We start from the raw sequence: 6,679 nt of genomic DNA on the forward strand, positions 1-6,679 counted from the left end.
GACTGGATGGCTCGCATATAAAAGTGTCATTTTAAACCTTTGGTGGGGATGTTAGCAGTTTCAGCCAAAAGCCCTCTGATGCGAGTCTGCTCTCAATCATTCACATTTCATAGAAATGACAAGTGCTCCTTCTCTCTTTGTTCAGTACGAGTTGAGCTTTTTTCTTCTTAAGTTGAAATTGGTTGTTATTAAGAAGCTCGCTTCGAATTAAGATCCCACCCATGCTTTCCACCCGCGCAAGGTCTGAAAACGCTCCCACCCACCCCCTCCGTCTGCTTGCGCCGAGCTCTTCCCTCCTGAGGATGCGAAGCTTAGCTTGAAACGCACGTCAATCACGAAGGTCGCTTAGTGTGCCTGTACCTTTAATTCACCCCGCGCTTGACAGCCCCGTGGTAATAATGTCTTCGTCGGAGGCTCTCCTTTGAGCGTGCGCGCGCGTGTGGCTATTTTGAAAGAGAGAGGGGGTGGGGCAACACAAATGCAAATTAAGTGAAAGGGGTGGAGGGAAGTGGCTTTTTTTTTTCATCGTTTCTCTTAAAACGTAAAATAAAAAATTTAGCTGTATGTTACCTTCCCCCCTCCCTAAACCCTTGCCTTCCGTCCTTTTATTTATTTTTTATCTTTTGCCTACCCCTCCTTTTTTTTAGACGCCTTGCTCCATTGCAATCAGGCATTTGGCTGACCCTCTATGAGTCTGTGCCTGCTGGGGTCCTGCCTCCGGAGCCCGTGCGGGGATGTCTCGGAGACCCCGCGCTGACTGCTGCTCAAACATCACGGTGAGTTTGTTACAATGTAGCAATTTCTCTTTAAATCTCTTAACTCTCTCTACCTGCAACTCAGGGCTGTGACAGGGCGAAAAAAACCTGGGGGGAAAGGGAACCGTGTCCCCCCCTCCTTGGGTAGCAGCCCTGATCTCTTTCCATTGCTCCCCCAATCCAGTTCTCCCCCCAAACAGCCTCATATTACTGCGTCTGCAGGGCACGTCTACAGAATACAATGTAGCTTTATAAAATGATACACAACGTTCTAATCGTTGTGGCCGAAGAGGGGGCGCTGGGAGGTTCTCTCCCCACCCCCATCTCTTATTTCGCATATCCCCACAGCCTTCTAGAATAGGTTTTCCTTCTCCACCAGATTGGGGGGGGGCGCGCTTTGGGGAAAAGGGGAAAAAGAGAAGAGATGATAATTCGCAGCGTCGGATGGTTATGTGTCGGGTTTTGATTTCCCGGTTGCAAAGGCATCGTCTATTTCGCTTTCCCCACCCCCACTCCACCTCCAAAATAAAAGCAAAGGATGCCCCTAGCAGATGGGTCTTTTCGCTTGGTTTTTGATTGCTTGGATGGTGGGATATAAAGCACAAAAAAATGACTATTTTCCTTGGTGTCAAATTTGAAAAGGGAAATCCAGTGTTATAGGTATTTGCTTTTTAAGACATATCCAAACACTATAGTAAAAATTAATTCTTGAGCTCTGTAAAACAAGGAAGACCTGCCAAATACGGGTTATCCTCTATTAACCTTCTCTCCACCTCTTTATGAAATCTCAAACTTGAGCCTCTGGCCTTGTCTTGTAAACCGCTGCTTGTTTGTTTTGTGCTGATTTGGTTCAAAAAAAGCAACAATACAACTCAGCGATAATACATTGGATAGAAATTTTCAATGTTTGGGTTTTTTGGTAGTCAAATGGTATGTTGTGCTCCTGCGATCCATTCTTGTGTTGTCCTGAGCATATATATTTCCAGGAAATAAAAACATCTTTTTTGCTTTTCAGATGTGCATTTTGTGTGTGAATCATGGCTGCCCCCCCCCCCCTTAGCACAGTTATGTTTGGGTTTTGCTTCTTTTTATATGCTTGTGTACACATTTGCAATACATTACAAACTTTGGTTCTCTGTCCTGTCCTGTCCTGTTGTTCTATATGTCCCAGTTAGTTGTCCAATCTCTTCTGGAGTTTATCCAAAGAATTGCATACCTCTGAGTTCAGAATAATAAACCGCAAAGCATAAGAGGTGATCATGTATATGTTTTGTAAATCCAGTGTTTTTCAAAAGTGCTTCTAAAACAGCTCTTCTTCACCATGATCAGATTCATATTCTATGGACATCTCTGTAGTGACAATATCAGGAGTACTGATACTATATATATCAAAACATTATACAGTAAAGCTGAGTGTTCACTAAAAGGAGTTGAAGTATTGTAGTGGATTTGCCCAAAATCATATACTTGATTGTTTGGGGTATCTGAATATATTCAATATAAGGAGAGGTTTTCCTTTTTATTTGGTTGTTTATAAAAGTAACTACACTGATCTAAAATGAAAAGTCATGGTGATATGAGTTGGGGTTTATTTTGCTTGTAATTCAGGTTCACTTACTTGCTAGATTCCTGAGTTTTTACTTAAGTGCTCAACCAGTCAACTGTTTCACTGAAATTACCTGGCTAAAAATGTGTACAGATGACATTACTCACACTATGATCCTAAACACATTTGTTTTAAAGAATGTCCCATCGATAGCCAAGTAAATGTGGATAAGATCAAAGTCTTAGAATCAGAATTCTAGGACAAGATTTGGATTCTATATTGTTTGTGCTTGCTGAAAAAAAATCCAATTATTGCCATGTCTTTTTTAAAAAGATCAACTGGAACAATTCTGAATAACTTCCCACCTCTGCTTTTCAAAAAGAACTAAGGGTTGTTGTTTTTTTGTTTGCTTGTTTTTAAAGAACATATGGTATGTTTTCCACAACTGTGCCTTAGAAGTTGTTCTGCCTTATTGTTGTGCCAAATTACCATGTGCCCGTTGATGCTGATATTAAATCCAGTATGAGTTGAACTTTCATTATTTATATTTCTCTCCCACCAAATAGTAAATGTATTTCTAATACTTGACAAGTAGAAAACAATGGTAGCCGCGTGGGCCCATAAGAAAATTCCAAAATCCTTATTACGACAATACCTGTATTAGGCCAACCAAAATATCAGAAAATAGTGTGCAAGCTTTCAAGTTCTCTAGAACTGTTCATCACTTGAAAGCACTACTAGGTTCAATCTTTGCTGTTTTGTTTGGAACACTGTTATTGTAGTGTCCCTTTAATGCCAAATATTTCAGGATATTAATACAGTACATGAACTGAATTTCTTACTCACAAAACGCAAAAAAACCTGGAATGCATCTTTTATTTGTATGGCAGGATGCTTGAGAGGTTTAAGAATGTTATTGACACCCTCTCCCTCCAAGTTTTTTTTTTAAAAACTAGGAGCTCCCCCACCCCGTTATATGCATAAAGAGATCAAGAGAAGGTTTTCAGATAATGCTCATTTGTAACGGCAGTTTTGGTGATGATCTGAAAAAGAAGTTCAGAATTGGGGAGTACTCTTAGACCCGGCTTTGCCCCTAGATGCAAGGGTAGCAGCTGGGGTTTGGAATGATTTGCCCAGTTTAGGCTGGTGTTTTAGATGCATCCATCCATGGGAAGTTATATCCTGGCTATGGTGACACATGCTTTAGTTACTTCCAGACTTGATGACTGCAGTGCTCTCTACACGGGGCTGCCTTTGAAGAATCTTCACTTGGTCCAGAATGTAACCACAAGTGTCTTGATGGGCACTCAGCCTTTGGAGCACATTATACTGATTTACTGCACTGGCTTCCAGTTTGTTTCTCGGCACAGTTCAAAGTCCTGGTTATGACCTTTAAAGCCCTCAGTGATTTAGTCTAGAGATCTTTCTCTTCTCATACAACTTTTCCTGTTAGTTTAAGATCTGCAAGGGAGGCTCTTCTCAATATCCTAATGATGTTAGACAAGGCATAGGCAAACTCAGCCCTCCAGATGTTTTGGGACTACAATTCCCATCATCCCTGACCACTGGTCCTGTTAGCTAGGAATCATGGGAGTTGTAGTCCCAAAACATCCGGAGGGCCAAGTTTGCCTATGCCTGTGTTAGAGATATGGTTGGTTGAGGGTTAGGAGAGAAACATTTCTGAGGCTATGCCCAACTGTGAAACTTGCTGTCTTCAGGTTTGGTCCACTCTCTTTTGATCTCTCTTGGTGCATATTGAAGGCATTTTTATTCTATTGGGTGTCAGACTACTGAGTTGAGATACTTCAATGGTGTTTTAGTGGACATGCATTGGTTTTTAATGCTATGTTTTACTGATTGGTTACTTAATGTTTGTAAACCACCTTGATTGCAATAGGAGGAAGGAGTATAACCTTAATAAACAAAATGGGGGGGGGGGCAACTTTATACCATAATCTAGAAACTAGCTCTGTACTAGCTACAGAGATAGAGGTTTGTTGAGCATGCAGGAGATTCATATATCTGCAGTAAGGATACCACCCTGCTTGGGTTTGCAGAACTGCTGTATCTCAGCATCATTTTCTCTATCAGAAAACATACTGTTTTCAAAATAATTTCTTAGACCAGGACCCAGGATTAGGAGGGGCTTGAAAAGACAGACACAACAGCAACTTCCTTTAAGGAGAATTCACAGGATGCTTGTGCATGTGCTATCAGACGAGGGTGCTTACGTTTGGGTAGAGGCATGGTTATGCTGTTGTCCAGCTTGGAGCACAAGCCTGGGCAGGGGATGCCAGCTACTTAGTCACCAGAAGTTTGTGCGCATGTTCTGTGCACCTTAGGAGCTACCATGCGTGCTTTGTTAATAAAGAATTAAACCATTTGTCCTCTTTGGGCTGGGTGTGCTCAGGACAATAGCACCAATAGAAATCCATTAATTTCACGTTTCCCCCTACCTCCTTTCTTATTTTTTTATTTATTAATTGCTATACTGCTTACTTGCCCAGACAGCTTCTGAGTGGCTTGGCATATATAATTTTGTAGTTCAAAGGCTGTTTTGGCTTGGAAGGTTTTGGATTATGCTTCTGGGTAGCATAAAGGCTTTATTTACTTCCGACCCAATACATTTTAATAGTTACAGCAATCAGCTGGTATATACTCTTGTTCTGGAAATACATGAATTTAAAATTGGAAATGATGTAAATCACCAAGAACAGACGATTTTAAATCATACTAATCTACAAAAATTCAGTTGTTGAATTTTCTTGGTAGGCAGTTGTAGAACCTCATATTTAAAGCATGTAGATCTGTGACGTAATACCATGTTCCTTCAGGGTCTTGCCAGGTTTTTGAGTGACCCACAACTTAGATAGTATAAGGGGTATATGCTTAAGTGAAATGAGGCTTTTACTGATAAAATTGCTAAAGGTTTATACATGTTGAGTTTTGTTTATTAAGTCATCTGCTTTAAATGGTTAATTGATTTTAGCTTTAGTTTGCATGTGATCCAAATCTCAATAGAAGTCTTTTTGAGATACTGAAGAACAAATCTGCTTGCAATTAAATAAATATTAGCAGGAAAAGAGCACTTCATGTTTTATTTCTACCCTATGACAATAACATACCAGAGCCAAAATGGCTCCAACACATGAACAAGTGTGCCTTTGACTTTCAACCCTACCAAATATATACTTTTATCCCAAACTCACAGCCTTAGTTTTAAAGACTAAGCTATTGTTTTGAAAGAAATTACATGAGGGGAAATACGGTGAAAGAAAAACAAGGCTTGTTAAACTGTCATGTGACTATTTAGGTCTCTTAGTGAAACTTCCTGATTGCAAGTGTATGTGTGTAAATATTCAGGCACAAATATGTATGCATTGTATTATCTCAAGGGTATCCAGTTTTTGTCACAGTGACTATTTTAAAAATAAAATGAAGTATCCCTGACTGAAATAAAAGCAAAACAAAAAACAAAAATATGGCAGAAGGTGATTGCTCATGGCCACAAACTATTGGCAACTGGATTTGCAAAATGTATTTATTTATTTTTTTAAACTGTCACACTTTTCTTCCTGCAGTGTAGGGGAAGTCGAAAGAAGCTAACAACATAGAAATGGGGGGGGGGGGGAATCCAGCCAATATTAAAGCATAAACACTTTGGTAATCACTCTACAGAGAGCATTCCATTGTGTCAGTGCTACAACTGAATAAGTTGAGGGAGCAAAATCCACTTTAGCTCTTCTGCATTCATTAAGGTGGAGGTAGCAAAAAAGGTAACCAAAATAGGATTGTCAAGAGGAGTGAAACATGTATGCTCTTTGTATCACTCAGACTGAGAAGGGTCAGGTGGAGTGCAACTCCATTTTTTGTTTACCTTGTCAAATAAACACTTTGGTTGGGAAAGAGATTTAGTCTTCCAAGGAGGTCTTGCTTCACACTTTGAGAATGTTGACTTAGTTGAAATCATAGGTAGTGTACTTTTTTGTGAATGAAACTCTAAATGATGGTCAACAGTCAGCAGCCACTGGGCCAAATCTGGCCTCCTATGCTATTAAGCTCTCAGTAACTAATTCGGAAACAAAGACAGATGTGAAGGGAGCAGAAAATGTGGCAATGGGACTTCATGGCATACCTATGGGAAATGAGTTCTTCAATTAGTATTTAGGTTTTTATATTTACATACAATATCCTATATACAAGCATATTTCATATATAACACCTGCAGAGTCACCAGTTCATCTGTTCTATACTGATTCCAATTTACAAAATAGTGGCCAGTTTTGTTGAAAAGTGTAACTTAGACTGAATGGGAAAAGTTTTATTCAGGATCTTTGAAAGACATTGATTCAGGTCACATTTAACACTGAGCCAAACC

The 6,679-nt window shown here is 39.9% G+C and overlaps 1 protein-coding gene across 8 annotated transcripts in view; it reads left to right on the forward strand.

The window, feature by feature from the left end:
• The window catches only part of BICRA (BRD4 interacting chromatin remodeling complex associated protein), a 107,269-nt gene that overhangs the window by 6,112 nt on the left and 94,478 nt on the right, over window positions 1-6,679 (forward strand). For all 8 annotated transcript variants that reach the window (XM_083626714.1, XM_083626720.1, XM_083626711.1 and 5 more), the window contains one exon: window positions 648-776. The gene's annotated coding sequence lies outside the window, so the exon portion shown is untranslated. The remainder of the gene's footprint in view (window positions 1-647; window positions 777-6,679) is intronic.

The sequence above is a fragment of the Podarcis filfolensis genome (assembly GCF_964270895.1).
Source record: "Podarcis filfolensis genome assembly, chromosome: 8".
Classification (NCBI taxonomy): Eukaryota; Metazoa; Chordata; class Lepidosauria; order Squamata; family Lacertidae; genus Podarcis; species Podarcis filfolensis.